This window comes from Mastigoproctus giganteus, chromosome 9 (assembly GCF_048544385.1).
Source record: "Mastigoproctus giganteus isolate SK-2022 chromosome 9, ASM4854438v1, whole genome shotgun sequence".
In the NCBI taxonomy this organism is placed as follows: Eukaryota; Metazoa; Arthropoda; class Arachnida; order Uropygi; family Thelyphonidae; genus Mastigoproctus; species Mastigoproctus giganteus.
In genome coordinates, this window is record NC_143583.1 from 10,812,809 (window position 1) to 10,830,778 (window position 17,970).

Sequence of the window (17,970 nt, forward strand, 5' to 3'; positions counted from 1 at the left end):
TAGGTTAAACAGACATAAAAAAAGAAATGAGCACCTTTCTCTTTTATGTCTTTTTTTTTTTTTTTGTATTTTATATTGTATTGTTTTTATAAGAATTTCTATTGTTTTTACTTTTTAACAATATTTATAAAACGATGAAATCTACATTTATATGTATATTATAAATATAATATTGGTGTAGTTACACTATTGTTTACCCATAAATTTATATATATACCTAGTGTAAGGGCATTGTTTAATTTTATCCCATATGCCTTGTGCTTTTAGTCTTTAAATACATTTATATGTAATATAAATGTTTACTCATTTAAAATATGTATTCCACTGACTATTGGAGGGTTTGTCATATTATTAATCCAGGAAGTCCAATTTTCTTAATATTTTCCTGGATAACTAATACATTAAAATTAAACTGTATATTAGAAAAAAATTAAACTGTAAATAAATTTTGGAATAAATATTATAGTAAAATGCATAAAGAATTACAACAAAAAATAGTGTAAACTTGACATACACACATCCTAAAATGGTCACTGGTTAGGGTGTGTCACCTAATATGAGACACCCTAAAATGGTATGGACAAAGGGCAATCATATTAAGGGGTGTTGTGAGAGGGAGTAGAGGCCAAGAAGGTCAGCAAACCTGGGCCTGCACATCATAGAAATGTACTACTGAAAACAGGAACTGAAAAGGAAAGCCAAGTGCAGCAACAATGTCTGCCCCAAGTGTGGACTCTTAATGTGTTGTTTCTTAGTGACCCTGTTCACATGCCCAGTGTACTCCTTCCTGCTATTGGTTGACTTTAGTGCCATTATGCTATTTCATATTACCATATGAACTGCTAGGACCAATTCCAGAGTGGTTGCTGATTAACAAATATTTGCTAGTATGCACAATACTTGAGACAGAGTGAGAGAAGGAGGAAGTATACGGATAAAGGGAAGACAAGAAGGAAAGACGATAACCATTTCTTGTAGGATTAGATAACAGAGATAGCCAGAAGGGAAGGGTTACTTCCCCTATATTTAGGTTTATGCTATTGGATGATCTGATGAGGAAAACTTCAACTAATTCCCTCCTTGTTGTTTTCAAAACTCAGATTAATCTCCTTTAAATTTACAATATAATATTTATGTACACTTAAGTTTTTGTTGTTTTAATTAATCCAACTGGTCTGCCATTGGAAAATGGTGTATTCCCAAAATGTCACTAAATGGTTTAAAAAAAATTTAAGTGTTAGTACTGAGGTGTTTTCAGTTTAATTGTGACATTTCAATAAAAACAACTAATCAATCAAAAGATATATTAGTGTAGCTTTATTAATTACATATCTTCATTGTTCATCATGGTTATGTTCCTCAAGACTGAGATGAAAGACAAAACAACAAACAAGTTTTATTTATTGGGTAAAAAGCACAGATATTCTTTAAGATAACATTTATCATTTTTAACAAACAATAAAAATATTATTAAGAGGAAAACTATTGGCAGCTCAACTCTAGTAAAAAGCACAGATATTCTTTAAGATAACATTTATCATTTTTAATAAACAATAAAAATATTATTAAGGGAAAAACTACTGGCAGCTCAACTCTATCCTCTTATCCACACAAACTGTGATCTCAAATTGTCGACCATTTTTTTTCTTTAGTATAAACTTCAAGTAATGTAAACTGACAAATAAGCAAAACAGGTCACCAGTTTATAGTTTAACACCATATGCAAGCAGAGGAGCACAGTAAATGTTAGTAATAGCAAAGTATTTGACATATAGTGCAAGGAAGCCACAGGCTTTTCTGTACTGGGGGAAAAAAAAAAAAAAAAAAGATAGAAAGTAGATAAGAAAGTACAAATTACATGCTTCCCTCCTCATACAGGTAACTATCTAGTTGACCTTTGAATTTATTCGAACATTCAGCAATCAACAACTCACTGGCCAAAAGAGAACTTCCTAAAATCTAATTTTAAACCTAAACCACTGTAATTTGATATTAAGGCCCCTACTTCTGGAATTCTTTATAATGGTGGATATTCCACCTTCATCCATTTTACTAACCCATCTCAGAGGCTTATAAACCTCAATCAGGTGACCTCTGAGATGCCTGCTTGTTAAGCTCTGTAGCCCACATAATAAGAGTCTTTCCTCATACAGTGGTCTTTTTGCCAATTTCATCATTCGAGTTGCCTGTCTCTGGGCAATTTCAAAAAGCTCAATATCTTTTTTCAGATGAAGTTTCTGTACTTGAACACAGTATTCCAAATGTGGTCTTTCAATTGCCTTATACAGTAGGACTATGACCTCCATATCTCTACAGTATAACATTCAATAAATCATCAATAGAACACCATGGACTTTCCTGGCTGCCTGTTTACACTGTTTAGAAACAATATCTGCCCATATCGTAATTCCAGATCCCATTCTTCTTCTACTGTTTTCAATTCAACCCCACTAGGGGTATAACTTATTTGGGACTTGCTATTCCCCAAGTTTAAGACCTACCATTTATCTGTATTAAAACATGGCTGCCACTTCTTTAACCACCTTTGAAAACTATTCAACTCATTCTGAAGGAGAGGTTCTCAGCACTGATCATTAAGGGCCCTACCAATCTTTACATTGTCAGCAAATTTTGACATCATGCCTTTTATCCCTTTTTGATTTCATTTATGAAAATCAGAAACAACAGTAGTTCAAGAACCAATTCTTAGGAAGACCCCACTTCTGACATTACACCAATCTGAAAAATATCCATTAACCACAACCTTCTGCCCTGCAGCCACCCAAAAATCCATCATAGAACCTTTCAGTAATCCCAACATATTCAAGCTTATACAGTAATCTCACATGACAGACTAAGTCAAATGCTTGCTAAAATCTAAATAAACCATGTCAAAATTGTTCCCTACATACACCTCATGAGCAACTGTGTCAAAATAGCAAACTAAATTAGTTAAGCATGATTTTTCCTTAACAAGACATGTTGTGTGTCCTTCAGAATGCCATATCTATCTAAGTGTCCCTTTTTCTATCTAAAAAACTGTTAATCATTGCCTATAAGATTTTTTCTCCCACAGAAACAGCCTAAACAGTCTGCGGTTACCAACTTCACTCTTAGAATTGCCTTTATGTATTAGCAATCCAATACAAAGGAATCTCCTAAGAGAGCAAAGAAGCCTTCATAATTAACCTCAATGGTTCAATGCACTCCCCGACAGTTCAATGAGAATAAAATTTGAGAATAAAGGCTTACTTGCCTTTATTCTCAAAAGTTTTTTCTAATAAACAGTCATCTGTAATTACAAAATCATTAATTTCATATTGCTGAACCTCACTCGCATAGTCCCTTCTCAGCATGAGGGTCTTTAATCAGTAAAGACTGCAAAGTACCTATTCAATTCATCTATAGTATCAGCTGGATTATTTAAGACACCACACCCAGTGCAGAAAGGTCCAATCTGATTAGTTTACTTCTCATTGTATTCGCAAACATGAAAAATTCGTTGTCCACATTCTTTGCTCTCTTAGTCAATGCTTTCTCATACACAGCCTTGGCTTCCCTTACCTCATCTGTGGTACTATTATGACTATTACTGAAGACTACAACAACTTGTACCTGTTGTAGGCTTCAGTACTTTTCACCATTCTGTAACTATCCCATGCTATCTTTTTCTGCTTTATGTGACCGGCCAGCTCTGCAGTCATCCATTTCAGCATCTTCCTACTCATGCAATATTTTTTTATGGGTATGTATGCATTCATGGCTTCTGTGATTTTTTTCTTTAAAGGTATTCCATGATTAGCATTAGTAGAGGCATATGATGCAAGAAAGCAAGCTTATGCAGCATCAGCCAAAAAAAAAAAAAAACACTTCCACTTCACCCCTCCGTTTGTTCGAAATACCTGTCCAGATGAGCCTTAAATTTATTTAGGCTATCAACTTCCACAACAAGGGATGGAAGTCTGTTCCACCAACCAGCTACCCGCTGGCTAAAGGCAAATTTCTGCACATCTATCCTACATCTGTCTTTCCTCAATCTAAATTTATGGCCTCTCAGGTGATTATTCTGAGCAAGAGAAAGAATCCCATCAGCATTGGGCATGCTCAAACCATTCAAAGCCTTATACACCTCTATCAGATCACCTTGCCAGTGCCTAGTCTCCAGACTCTGTAATTTGCAAAACTTAAGCCTTTCTTCGTAAGAGCAACCCTTTGTTCCATTCACGAATCTTGTTGCCCTTCTCTGTACCCGTTCCAGCAGCTCTACATCCTTCTTGAAATGAGGCCTCCAGACCTGTATACAGTACTCAAGATGTGGCCTAATCATTGCCTTATACAAGGGAATAATCACCTCCTTATCCCTGCTAGAAAAATTCCTGCATATCATTGACAAGACACCATGAGCTACTCTTGCAGCTCGTCTGCACTGCTCAGAGAACTTCATATCTGCCTGCACAATTACCCCCAGGTCCTTTTCATTCTCCACCACTGTCAGTGTAGTACTGCAGAGTTGATACGTTGCTCTGGGGTTACTGTTTCCCATATGTAGTACTTTACATTTGTCAATGTTAAACTTCATTTGCCACCTCTCAGCCCATCTGTTCAACCTTTCCAGATCCTGTTGCAGCAGCATAGCGTCAGTGGAGTCCTTAACAACCCTGCCAACCTTTGTATCGTCTGCAAACTTGGACATTAAACTTGATATCCCATCATCAATATCATTCGTAAACACCGAAAACAACAACGGACCCAACACTGAACCCTGAGGAACTCCACTAATAACATTAGTCCACGTTGAGCAGTGTCCATTGATTAACACTCTCTGTCTCCTGCCACTCAACCATCCCCTTATCCATAGCAGCAATTTGCCTCCAATGCCACACTGCTCCAATTTGTGCAGCAGTCTTCCATGTGCAACAGTATCAAAAGCCTTTCTAAGATCCAAATATATAATATCAAAGTTATTCCCAGCATCCAGTTCTTTTGTGACTACACCATAGTATCCAATCAAATTGGTCAGGCAAGACCTGCCCTTAACAAAACCATGCTGCGTCTGAGCTATAACTGAATTCTTGTCTAGATGATCCTGCAGTGCTTCTTTAACCAGTGCCTCCATTAATTTACCTGGAACAGAAGTTAAACTAACAGGTCTATAATTACTTGTGTCACCTTTTGATCCTCCTTTGTGAATTGGGGTTACATTTGCACATCTCCAGTCTAGGGACACCTCCCCTGAATCCAAAGAAGCTCTCATAATTATGGCTAGGGGTTTGCTTACCTCCTTTGCTGCCCCTTTTAATATAACTGGATAGATTCCATCCACCCCAGGTGCCTTTTTTATGTTTATCCTCAACAATCTCTCCTCCACTTTCCTCTCAGTTATTACAAAATCATCCAGCTCACTGCCAATGTTTACTTTACCTACATCATTCTCCTTCCTGAATAACTCCTCATGCGTGAATGTAGATGCAAAATACTCGTTTAGATTGTTAGCCACCTGAGCAGGATCCTCAACTGTTGAACCATTAATATCCAGTGGACCAATCTGATTCATCCCTTTCCTTCTTGAGTTTAAATAGGTAAAGAACTCTTTTCTGTTTTTCTTTGCATCCTTTGACAAGGATTTTTCGTAGTCTGCCTTTGCCTGCCTAATCTCCTTTGTGACTTGGTTACAGACCAACTTATATCTATCATAGGCTTCCATGTCACCCATTAATTTGAATGTATCCCATGCATTTTTCTTCTCTGCCACATGTCTCATTAGTTCATCTGACAACCATTTAGGCCTAAACCTTGCAATATTTCTTAGTTGGTATGTAAAGCCTGGTAGCCTCCAAGATTAGTTCCTTGAATGCTTCCCATTTTGAGTTTGCTGTTGGTAACATCATCAGTTGGTCCCACTGTATAGAATTTAAATACTGTCTCAGACCATCATAGTCGCCTTTACGAAAACAAAAACCCTTCCCTTTACCTCTGATGGTAGTTACCTCCTTGAGTAAATCCCACTTCAACACACTGTGATCACTGCCACCTAGTGCTTCATTTATCTGCAGATTCTTAATGCATGGAGAATCACTACTGATAATCAGATCAAGAGTATTGCTCCCTCTTGTTGCCTCACGAACATGCTGATGTAGAAAACACTCATCCAATAAATCCACAAAAGGCTTGCTAGCGTGTGAGTGACCAACCCACAAATTCCAGTCAATATCTGGGAAATTAAAATCCCCCATTATAAGACTCTCTGATTTACTGGCCCACTCTATTTCCCTGTACAATATGTTATTATACTCATCAGAGTCATTAGGCCTATAGCACACTCCTACTCTCAATTTTGATTTCCCTATGCTTATGTCACACCAAACTGACTCGACACTGCCCTGTCCATCGATGTCGACTGGCTTCACTTCCTTGGACTTTATGTGTTTCTTAACTAATAGCATAACCCCTCCTCCCCTCCTGTCCTGTCTATCCTTTCTATACACATTGTATTCCCCAAATTCCAGTTCCGCATTCCTTATATCTGTGTGACACCACGTCTCTGATATCCCAATAATATCTGCCTTTGATGTTTTGAGCAATACCTCAAATTCATCAAATTTATTTACCAAACTCCTAGCATTGGTGTACACGCAGGTATACATGCACCTGTTTCTATTCTTGGCTACCCTAACACAACCCATGTGTTTACTTGTACCACAATGACTCCCAGCAGTCTCTGAAATATCGTGCATCTTGTTTTTCAGGCTTCTGCTCATTTCAATAGAAGCAGGGCAAGAATCACTTCCACCTCTGCCAGTGGCTACTTTTAATCTATTAGTCCTTGTATCCCCCCAATCTAGCAGTTTTCCGACCCACCTAACTGCCTCGACAGCATCAGCAAAAATTCTTGCACCCTTTCTATTTAAGTGTATCCCATCCCTGTAGAAGCAATCTCTCCTGTTAACAAGTACAGTCCAGGCTGAAAAAAATTCTACCCCTTGAGCATTGCACAATCCCTCCAGGGGCGAATTGATCGACAAGGCTCTCATCATATACTCCCTCCTATCATTTCTGGGCAGAATTGCAGACACTTTCAAATTCAACCCTAATTCACGGCTTTTTTTTCAACAGTGACTTGTACTTGCTAAGTAATTCCGCCAGTCTCCTACTCTTAATATCATTAGTGCCATCGTGTACAACTATATCACCTTTTGTGCCCTTAAAAGATGATATCCGCTCTACAACGTCATCAACCTTTGCCCCTGGCAGACATACCCTGGTCCTATTCCACCTATCCTTTTTGCAAAGCATGTTCCTTGCTTCCCTGACAATAGTCACCAACAACTACTAGTTCCTGTGGGACCAGCGCATTCTGCCTAGGGGGCTGCCTCTGTGTTGCCTGATGACCACGTGCAAGCTCTGGCATTGATGTGGGCGGCTGAGAGCTTGATGGGGCCCTCAATTTATTTCCTTCGAGGGCATCCACCCTGTCCTGCAAGCTCTCATAAAGGCCCATAACAACGCTGAGTTGTCGCCTGATTTCCTTGCACTCCTTACATCGTGCACACACAAAGACATCCCCCTTGGCAGTATCATGTCCCGTACCCGACTGCTCCGCAAACATCAAGCAAACAGTGCATTTTAAAAGACTGTGATTCAGAGGGCAACTGCCTCCCTCAGTTCTCCCCTGAACCACAGCACTCCCATTAGCTTGAGCCTTTTGCTTTACTGCTCTGGTCTGAGTCATGATTCCGATTTGATTCAATAAAATTTCAAAACAAAATTAAATCCTTAAATTATATCCCAAAACAGTTATATGTATTAATTATTTGTTACGATTAAGTCGTTATATATATATATATAGATTATATATATATTAATATATATATATATTAATAGATTTACTGATTAATTGACAATATTATATTATGCACTATACTACACTAAGGTTATGCTATCATGTGAAAATGGCGGGAATTCACGAACGGTACTTAACACGTGGATTTCATACCGTTACCGATACTAAGTAATACCTACAAAATCTCTGTCTAAGTTAAACTTTAAACTAAGTATCGTAACTAGGAATATAAAGCTACTCTAGAAATAAGTTAATATGACAATTTAAGCTAATAAATCAGAAAATAAATCAGGATAAACTTCTCTGTTCCAAGAGCTTCAAAGAGCTTCGTCCGCACAGGCTACTCTCGTTTACCATGACAATGGTAAATGAGACTGGCTTCACTTCCTTGGATTTTATGTTTCTTAACTAATAGCATAACCCCTTCTTATCCTGTCTATCCTTCCTGTACACATTGTACTCCCCAAATTCCAGTTCTGCATTCCTTATATCTGTGTGACACCACGTCTCTGATATATCCCAACAATATCTGCCTTTGATAATTTGAGCAATACCTCAAATTCATCAAATCTATTTACCAAACTCCTAGCATTTGTGTACACGCAAGTATACATGCACCTGTTCTTATTCTTAGCTACCCTAACACAACCCATGTGTTTACTTGTATCGCAATGACTCCCAGCAGTCTCTGAAATATCCTGCATCTTGTTTTCCAGGCTTCTGCTCATTCCAATAGAAGCAGTGCAAGAATCACTTTCACCTCTGCCAGTGGCTACTGTTAATCTATTAGTCCTTGTGTATTAAAGTGTATTCTTCCTCACTTGGCAATCAGGCCAATTAATAAATGCTAAAAAGCACTTTAAAGTGTCAAAGTCCCCTCTTCTGGAGGTAAAACCCATGTCTTTACATTTAACTACTGCAACATCTTTCTTCATCTTTCAATTGACGATTAATTGAGTGGGTCAGAAGGATAGTGATCCAAGTCACTTTCAAATAGTATTTTAAAAAAATCAACTTTTGCATATGAGCCAATAAAAAATTCACTGTTAGATAAATTTAAATAAATTATGCCAATATTTGTATGAGAAGTTATTAATATCTTTGAATTTCCTAGGAATTGAAATGTTTTTCCTTAAAATATGAGTTTCAACAAAAAAAAAAATGGACTTGGTTCACTTTAACTCGAATATTTTCCCATTTCTGTAGAATAGGAGGCCTATTCTCACTTTTCTTTTACCAATGCTGTTTTATTTTAACAAATAATGTATTATTGAAATTAAAATTGGGCAGAGGTAAAGAAAGCCTGCACGAGAAGCATGCAAAAATTTGATGAAATTTACTGGTAAAAGTACTTTTCCGTAACAGCATTTGTATTGATGCTCGCTCAGTAAACAGACGGTGGGTGTTATCGATCAGGAGTATAAATTGAATCCCATGGGAAATTGAAACCCTCCCAAAGTGGAGGGGGTAACCTGACCTTTTTTTCTTTAGAATCACTTGTGGACTAGTGTACAAACTGTTTATTAAGGGGGGGAAAAAAAGGCAAACTTTCCCAGTGAAACTACATTACGAACATTTTTTACGATGCCAGAACTTCCAATATGACTCTGTTCGTGATTAAATTAGTTAATTCAATTAGTGATTCTAAAGAAAAAAGGTCAGGTTACACCCCCCCCCCCACTTCGAGAGGGTTTCAAGCTCCCGTGGGATTCAACTTCTACTCCAGACCGATAACACCCACCGTCTGTTTACTGAGCGAGCAACAATACAAATGCTGTTACAGAAAAGTACTTTTACCAGTAAATTTCATCCAACTTTTGCATGCCTCTCGTGCAGGCTTTCTTTACCTTAGCCCAAAATTTTTTTGGGCTAAGGTTTTTATATTACCAAAATTAGCAAAAAAGATAAAAGTGGGTACTTTTATTAGTCATACGTATATTCATGCATAATTTGAAACTTATCTTCAGGCACTTCAGCAGATCTAGTGTTCCTTTCCACTGGAAACTTTTTGCAGAAACTATGGTAACAAGGAGGAATATAAGGCAATAACAAAATCGCATCTGCTTCTTTGAACTAGTTATGGGCCGTTGGTCTTGGTATAGTTGATTTTGTTTAACTTGCACTAATGAAGAGAGATGTCTATCAATTTTCTCCTTCTTCTGTAAGTCAATTTCTTCAAATAGCATTAAATTGCTTGATGAGTTTTTGTAAAATATTGAGAAGGGACACCTTCTTTCAAACTGCAGCCATTGAAAGTTAATTCAGTTGACAGGCTCCTTGCTAATGTTTCCAACCCACCTAACACTGCCTTGATAGCATCAGCAAATATTCTTTCATCATTTCTATTTAAGGGTATCCCATCCCTGTAAGCACAAGATCTAAAAACACTGCATCTGGTATGATCGAGATAATTATAGTATGGATAAATCTATGACTTGCCACTTACTGTTACCATTTAAACAGCAGAAGAGTAAATACTGAAAAAATATTGTGTACTGTGGAAAAATTCAAAGAAAACAAGTTATTCAACCAACATAAAGGAACATTGTGTATACCTAGACGTATCGAGAACGAGGGTATCCTGTGCGGACGTACATTTTTGCCGCTCCTGGAACAGAGAAGTTTTTTCTGATTTATTTTCTGTTTTATTAGCTTAAATTGGCATATTAACTTATTTTCTAGAGTAGTTTTATATTCTTATTTATGATACTTAGATTAAAGTAACTTAGATAGAGATTTTCTAGGTATTACTTAGTATCGGAAAGGGTATCAAATCCACGTGTTTACCGTTCGTAAATAGCCGCCATTGTTACGAGATACAAAATATCTCGAAATTGATAGCATAAGCTTAATATAGTATAGTATAGTACATAATATTGTCAATTAATCAGATAATTAATCTTGGTGAACTTCACTGTCAATTAAATTGTCCTTTTAACTGTACATATACCGACTTGGGTTACATAACATAAATAATTAGTAAAAAATAAATAATTAATACTTAACTTGATACGGAAGTTATATAAATGGATTTTGTAGATAACACTCGATACTGAAACATAAATATAGCGTTATAACTGTGTTGAGATATAAGTTTAGGGTTTTAATTTTGTTATGAAATTGAAATTTTATTGAAATTAAATCGAAATCATGACTCTGACCAGAGTAGCAAAGCAAAAGGCTCAAGCTAATGGGAGTACTGTGGCTCAGGGGAGAACTGAGGTGGGGCAGTTTCCCCCTGAATCACAGCCTATTAAAATGCACTATTTGCTTGATGTTTGTGGAGCAGTCAGGTACGGGACATGATACTGCCATGGGGGATGTCTTTGTGTGTGCGCGATGCAAGGAGTGTAAGGAAATCAGGCGACAACTCAGCATTGTTATGGGCCTATATGAGAGCCTGAAGGACAGGGTGGATGCCCTCAAAGGATTAAAAGTGAGGGGCTGAGAGCTTGATGGGCCCCTCACCAATGCCAGAGCTTGCACTTGGTCATCACGCAACACAGCGGCAAACCCCAAGGCAGAATGCGCTGGTCCCAAAGGAACTAGTAGTTGTTGGTGACTCTATTGTCAGGGAAACGGGAAACATGCTTTGTAAAAAGGATAGGTGGAGCAGGACCAGGGTATGTCTGCCGGGGCAAAGGTTGATGATGTTATAGAGCGGATATCATCTATTAAGGGCACAAAAGGTGATATAGGTTTACACGTTGGCACTAATGATATTAAGAGTAGGAGACCGGCGGCATTACTTAACAAGTACAGGTCACTGTTGAAAAAAAGCCGTGAATTAGGGTTGAATTTGAAAGTGTCTCCAATTCTGCCCAGACACGATAGGAGGGAGTATATGATGAGAGCCCTGTCGATCGATTCGGCCCTGGAAGGATTGTGCAAGGCTCAAGGGGTAGAATTTTTTTCAGCCTGGTCTGAACTTGTTAACAGGAGAGACTGCTTCTACAGGGATGGGATACACTTAAATAGAAAGGGTGCAAGAATGTTTGCTGATGCTATCAAGGCAGTGTTAGGTGGGTCGGAAAACTGCTAGATTGGGGGGATACAAGGACTAATAGATTAACAGTAGCCACTGGCAGAGGTGAAAGTGATTCTTGCACTGCTTCTATTGGAATGAGCCGCAGCCTGGAAAATAAGATGCAGGATATTTCAGAGACTGCTGGGAATCATTGGGGTACCAATAAACACATAGGTTGTGTTAGGGTAGCTAAGAATAAGAAGAGGTGCATGTATACTTGCGTGTACACCAATGCTAGGAGTTTAATAAATAAATTTGATGAATTTGAGGTATTGCTCAAAACATCAAAGGCAGATATTGTGGGGATTTCAGAGATGTGTTGTCACACAGATATAAGGGATGCAGAACTGGAATTTGGGGAGTACAACGTCTACAGAAAGGATAGACAGGATAGGAAGGGGGGAGGGATTAGGCTATTAGTTAAGAAACACATAAAAAACCAAGGAAGTGAAGCCAGTCGACATCGCTGGACAGTGCAGTGTCGAGTCAGTTTGGTGTGACATAAGCATTGGGAGATCAAAATTGAGAGTAGGAGTGTGCTATAGGCCTAATGACTCTGATGAGTATAATAAGAAACTGTACGGGGAAATAGAGTGGGCCAGTAAATCAGAGAGTCTTATAATGGGGGATTTTAATTTCCCAGATATTAACTGGAATTTGGGGGCTGGTCACTTAGCAAGGCTTTTGTGGATTTATTGGACGATTGTTTTCTACATCAGCATGTTCGGGAGGCAACTAGAGGGAGTAATACTCTTGATTTGATTATCAGTAGTGATTCTTCATGCATTAAGAATCTGCAGGTAAATAAACCACTGGGTGGCAGTGATCACGGTGTGCTCAAGTGGGATTTATTCAAAGAGGTAACTACCATTAGGGGTAAAGGGAAGGGTTATTGCTTTCATAAAGGCAACTACGATGGACTGAGACAGTATTTAAATTCTATACAGTGGGACCAACTGATGATGATACCAACAGCAAATTCAAAATGAGAAGCATTCAAAGAACTTATCTTGGAAGCTACTAGGCTTTACATACCAACTAAGAAATATTGTTCAAGGTTTAGGCCTAAGTGGATGTCAGATGAACTAATGAGACATATGGCAGAGAAGAAAAATGCATGGGATACATACAAATTAACACGTGACACAGAAGCCTATGATAGATACAAGTTGATCTGTAACCAAGTTACAAAGGAGGTTAGGCAGGTGAAGGCAGATTACAAGAAATCTTTGGCAAGGGATGCAAAGAAAAACAGCAAAGAGTTCTTTACTTATGTAAACTCTAGAAGGAAGGGGATGAATCAGATTGGTCCACTTGACATCGATGGGTCAAATGTTGATGATCCTGCTCAGGTAGCTAACAAACTGAATGAATATTTTGCATCGACATTCACACATGAGGAGTTATTCAGCGAGGGGAATGCCAGAGGTGTATTCAACTCTTTCAGTAAGCTAGAGAATCTTGTAATAACTGAGAGTAGTGGAGAAGAAATTGTTGAAGATAAATACAAGAAAGGCACCTGGGGTGGATGGGATCTATCCAGTTATATTAAAGGAAGCAGCAAAGGAAGTAAGCAAACCCTTAGCCATAATTATGAGAGCTTCCTTGGATTCAGGGGAAGTACAGTACCCATGGACTGGAGATGTGCAAATGTGACCGCAATTCACAAAGGAGGATCAAAGGGTGACACAAGTAATTATAGACCTGTTAGTTTAACTTCTGTTCCTGGAAAATTAATGGAGGCACTGGTTAAAGAAGCACTGCAGGATCATCTAGACAAGACTTCAGTTATAGCTCAGACACAGCATGGTTTTGTTAAGGGGAAGTCTTGCCTGACCAATTTGATTGGATACTATGATGCAGTCACAAAAGAACTGGATGCAGGGAATAACTTTGATATTATATACTTGGATCTTAGAAAGGCTTTTGATACTGTTGCACATGGAAGACTGCTGCACAAATTGAAGCAGTGTGGCATTGGAAGCAAATTGCTGCTACGGATAAAGGGGTGGTTGAGGGGGAGAAGACAGAGAGTGGTAATCAATGGACACTGCTCATCGTGGACTAATGTTATTAGTGGAGTCCCTCAGGGTTCAGTATTGGGTCCATTATTGTTTTCTGTATTTATAAATGATATTGATGATGGTATATCAAGCTTAATGTCCAAGTTTGCAGACAATACAAAGGTTGGCCGGGTTGTCAAGGACACTACTGATACTATGCTCAACAGGATCTGGAAAGGTTCAGCAGATGGGGTGAGAGGTGGCAAATGAAGTTTAACATTGACAAATGTAAAGTACTACATATGGGGAAACAGCAACCCCAGAGCAACGTATCAACTCTGTGGTACTACACTGACAGTGGTAGAGAATGAAAGGGACCTGGGGGTGGTTGTGCAGGCAGATATGAAGTTTTTTGAGCAGTGCAGACGGGCTGCAAGAGTAGCTCATGGTGTATTGTCAATGATATATAGGAATTTTTCTAGCAGGGATAAGGAGGTGATTATTCCCTTGTATAAGGCAATGGTCAGGCCACACCTCGAGTACTGTATACAGGCCTGGAGGCCTCATTTCAAGAAGGATGTAGAGCTGCTGGAACGAGTACAGAGAAGGGCAACAAGATTAGTGAATGGAACAAAGGGGTGCTCTTACGAAGAAAAGCTTAAGATTTGCAAATTACAGTGTCTGGAGACTAGGCACCAGCGAGGTGATCTGATAGAGGTGTATAAAGCATTGAATGGTTTGAGCATGCTCAATGCTGATGGGATTCTTCCTCTCGCTCAGAATATATACAGAATTCTTTATTATATACAGAAAGCACATTGCTGTATACAACTCCCTTCACGGCTACAAGCCAGGGGTTAATAATTACCTGAGAGGGCATAAATTCAAATTGAGGAAAGACAGATGTAGGATAGACGGGCGGAAATTTGCCTTTAGCCAGCGAGTGGTTGGTTGGTGGAACAGACTTCCATCCCTTATCGTGGAAGTTGATAGCCTAAATAAGTTTAAGGCTCAGCTGGACAGGTATTTTCAACGAACAGAGGGGTGAAGCGGGAGTGGTTTTTTTTTTTTTTTTTTGGCTGATGCTGCATAAGCTTGCTTTCTTGAATCAAATGCCTCTACTAATGCTAATGCTAATCCTACATCTGTCTTTCCTCAATTTGAATTTATGCCCCCTCAGGTGATTATTCTGAGCAAGAGGAAGAATCCCATCAGCATTCAGCATGCTCAAACCATTCAAGGCTTTATACACCTCTATCAGATCACCTCGCCGGTGCCTAGTCTCCAGACACTGTAATTTGCAAAACTTAAGCCTTTCTTCGTAAGAGCACCGCTTTGTTCCATTCACTAATCTTATTGCCCTTCTCTGTACTCGTTCCAGCATCTCTACATCCTTCTTGAAATGAGGCCTCCAGACCTGTATACAGTACTCCATTGATATCATTGACAATACACCATGAGCTACTCTTGCAGCCCGTCTGCACTGCTTAGAGAACTTCATATCTGCCTGCACAACCACCCCCAGGTCCCTGTCATTCTCTACCACTGTCAGTGTAATACCACAGAGTTAATACATTGCTCTGGGGTTGCTGTTTCCCATGTGTACTACTTTACATTTATCAATGTTAAACTTCATTTGCCACCTCTCAGCCCATCTGCTCAACCTTTCCAGATCCTGTTGCAGCAGCATAGTGTCAGTAGTGTCCTTGACAACCCTGCCTACCTTTGTATCATCTGCAAACTTCGACATTAAGCTTGATATACCATCATCAATATCATTTATGAATACAGAAAACAATAATGGACCCAACACTGAGCCCTGAGGGACTCCACTAATAACATTAGTCCACGACAAGCAGTGTCCATTGATTACCACTCTCTGTCTTCTCCCCCTCAGCCACCCCTTTACCCACAGCAGCAATTTGCCTCCAATGTTACACTGCTCCAATTTGTGCAGCAGTCTTCCATGTGCAACAGTATCAAAAGCCTTTCTAAGATCCAAGTATATAATATCAAAGTTATTCCCCGCATCCAGTTCCTTTGTGACTGCATCATAGTATCCAATCAAATTGTTCAGGCAAGACTTCCCCTTAACAAAACCATGCTGTGTCCGAGCTATAACTGAAGTCTTGTCTAAATGATCCTGCAGTGCTTCTTTAACTAGTGCCTCCATTAATTTTCCTGGAACAGAAGTTAAACTCACAGGTCTATAATTGCTTGTGTCAGCTTTTGATCCTCCTTTGTGAATTGGGGTCACATTTGCACATCTCCAGTCTATGGGTACCTCCCCTGAGTCCAAGGAAGCTCTCATAATTATGGCTAAGGGTTTGCTTACTTCCTTTGCTGCCTCCTTTAATATAACTGGATAGATCCCATCCACCCCAGGTGCCTTTCTTGTGTTTATCTTCAACAATTTCTCCTCCACTTCACTCTCAGTTATTACAAGATTCTCTAGCTTACTGCTAGAGTTGAATACACCTCTGGCTTTCCCCTCGCTAAATAACTCCTCGTGTGTGAATGTCGATGCAAAATATTCATTTAGTTTGTTAGCTACCTGAGCAGGATCATCAACAGTTGACCCATCGATATCAAGTGGACCAATCTGATTCATTCCCTTCCTTCTAGAGTTTACATAAGTAAAGAACTCTTTGCTGTTTTTCTTTGCATCCCTTGCCAAAGATTTCTCGTAATCTGCCTTCGCCTGCCTAACCTCCTTTGTAACTTGGTTACAGATCAACTTGTATCTATCATAGGCTTCTGTGTCATGTGTTAATTTGTATGTATCCCATGCATGTTTCTTCTCTGCCATATGCCTCATCAGTTCATCTGACATCCATTTAGGCCTAAACCTTGAACAATATTTCTTAGTTGGTATGTAAAGTCTAGTAGCTTCCAAGATAAGTTCTTTGAATGCTTCCCATTTTGCATTTACTGTTGGTAACATCATCAGTTGGTCCCACTGTATAGAATTTAAATACTGTCTCAGTCCATCGTAGTCGCCTTTACGAAAGCAATAACCCTTCCCTTTACCCCTAATGGTAGTTACCTCTTTGAGTAAATCCCACATGAGGGTAAATCCCACATGATAGACATGAGGAAATTTGCCTTTAGCCAGCGGGTGGTTGGTTGCTGGAATAGACTTCCATCCCTTGTCGTGGAAGTTGATAGCCTAAATAAGTTTAAGGCTCAGCTGGACAGGTATTTCGAACGAACAGAGGGGTGAAGTGGAAGTGGTTATTTTTTATTTATTTATTTATTTATTTTTATTTTTTTTGGCTGATGCCTCTACTAATGCTAATGCAAGAACACAGGAGAGAAACAGTGATGCTGTTCAGAGCTCAGTGCTTAAAAGTACACAAAATGAGACAACAAAAGCACTTGCAGAAACTAGGGATGCAACCAACATTTTTGTAAGCACTGAATACTATACTAACCATACATTGTTTGACTAAAAAATCGTGGTGAGACAAAACTTAACTGATAGCACTAAGTGTGAACATATGGAAATGTTCCTGAAGTTTAATTTAATGATGGAACAGGATGTGCATTTTCACTCTGACAGTGAATCAGGCTGGGAGAAGCCTAACAAGAAATTACGGAACAGCCTCTCTCACAGCCTGAAATATACCATATGGTCCATTTTGAGTGACAAAATGATTATTGACCTTCTATAATTTCAGATGAGAACAAATAAAAATTATACCAAAACGTCCTTGTTTTGATGCCACATCATAACAGTATGGGTGAAATAGAACCACAGTGGCATGCATCAAGACAATTTTGAGAAGTGGATCATTTCTAGATGAGGAGATTTCTTTTGCACTTCTCACTACCTACATTTACACCCTTAGGATTTTTTTTATTATTATTATTATTATTCTCTGAACTGAAGTGGAATGTAGCAGAGTTCGTCTGTGACACCCCAGAGGATATGTGAATACATCTAAAATGTTGAGTAAACTTAAATCAGTGTTGATTCTTGAAGGTGGCCATACTGAACATGTTGCCTTTCAGAAATTAAATATTTTTCTACCTTTCTTCTGCATTGTGTAATGTAAAACAGTACTTATCTTCTACTATTCATAATCATCTAATGGGGA

The 17,970-nt window shown here is 38.8% G+C and overlaps 1 protein-coding gene across 4 annotated transcripts in view; it reads right to left on the reverse strand.

The window, feature by feature from the left end:
• The window catches only part of LOC150080048 (uncharacterized), a 477,066-nt gene that overhangs the window by 308,532 nt on the left and 150,564 nt on the right, over positions 1-17,970 (reverse strand). The window lies entirely within an intron of this gene.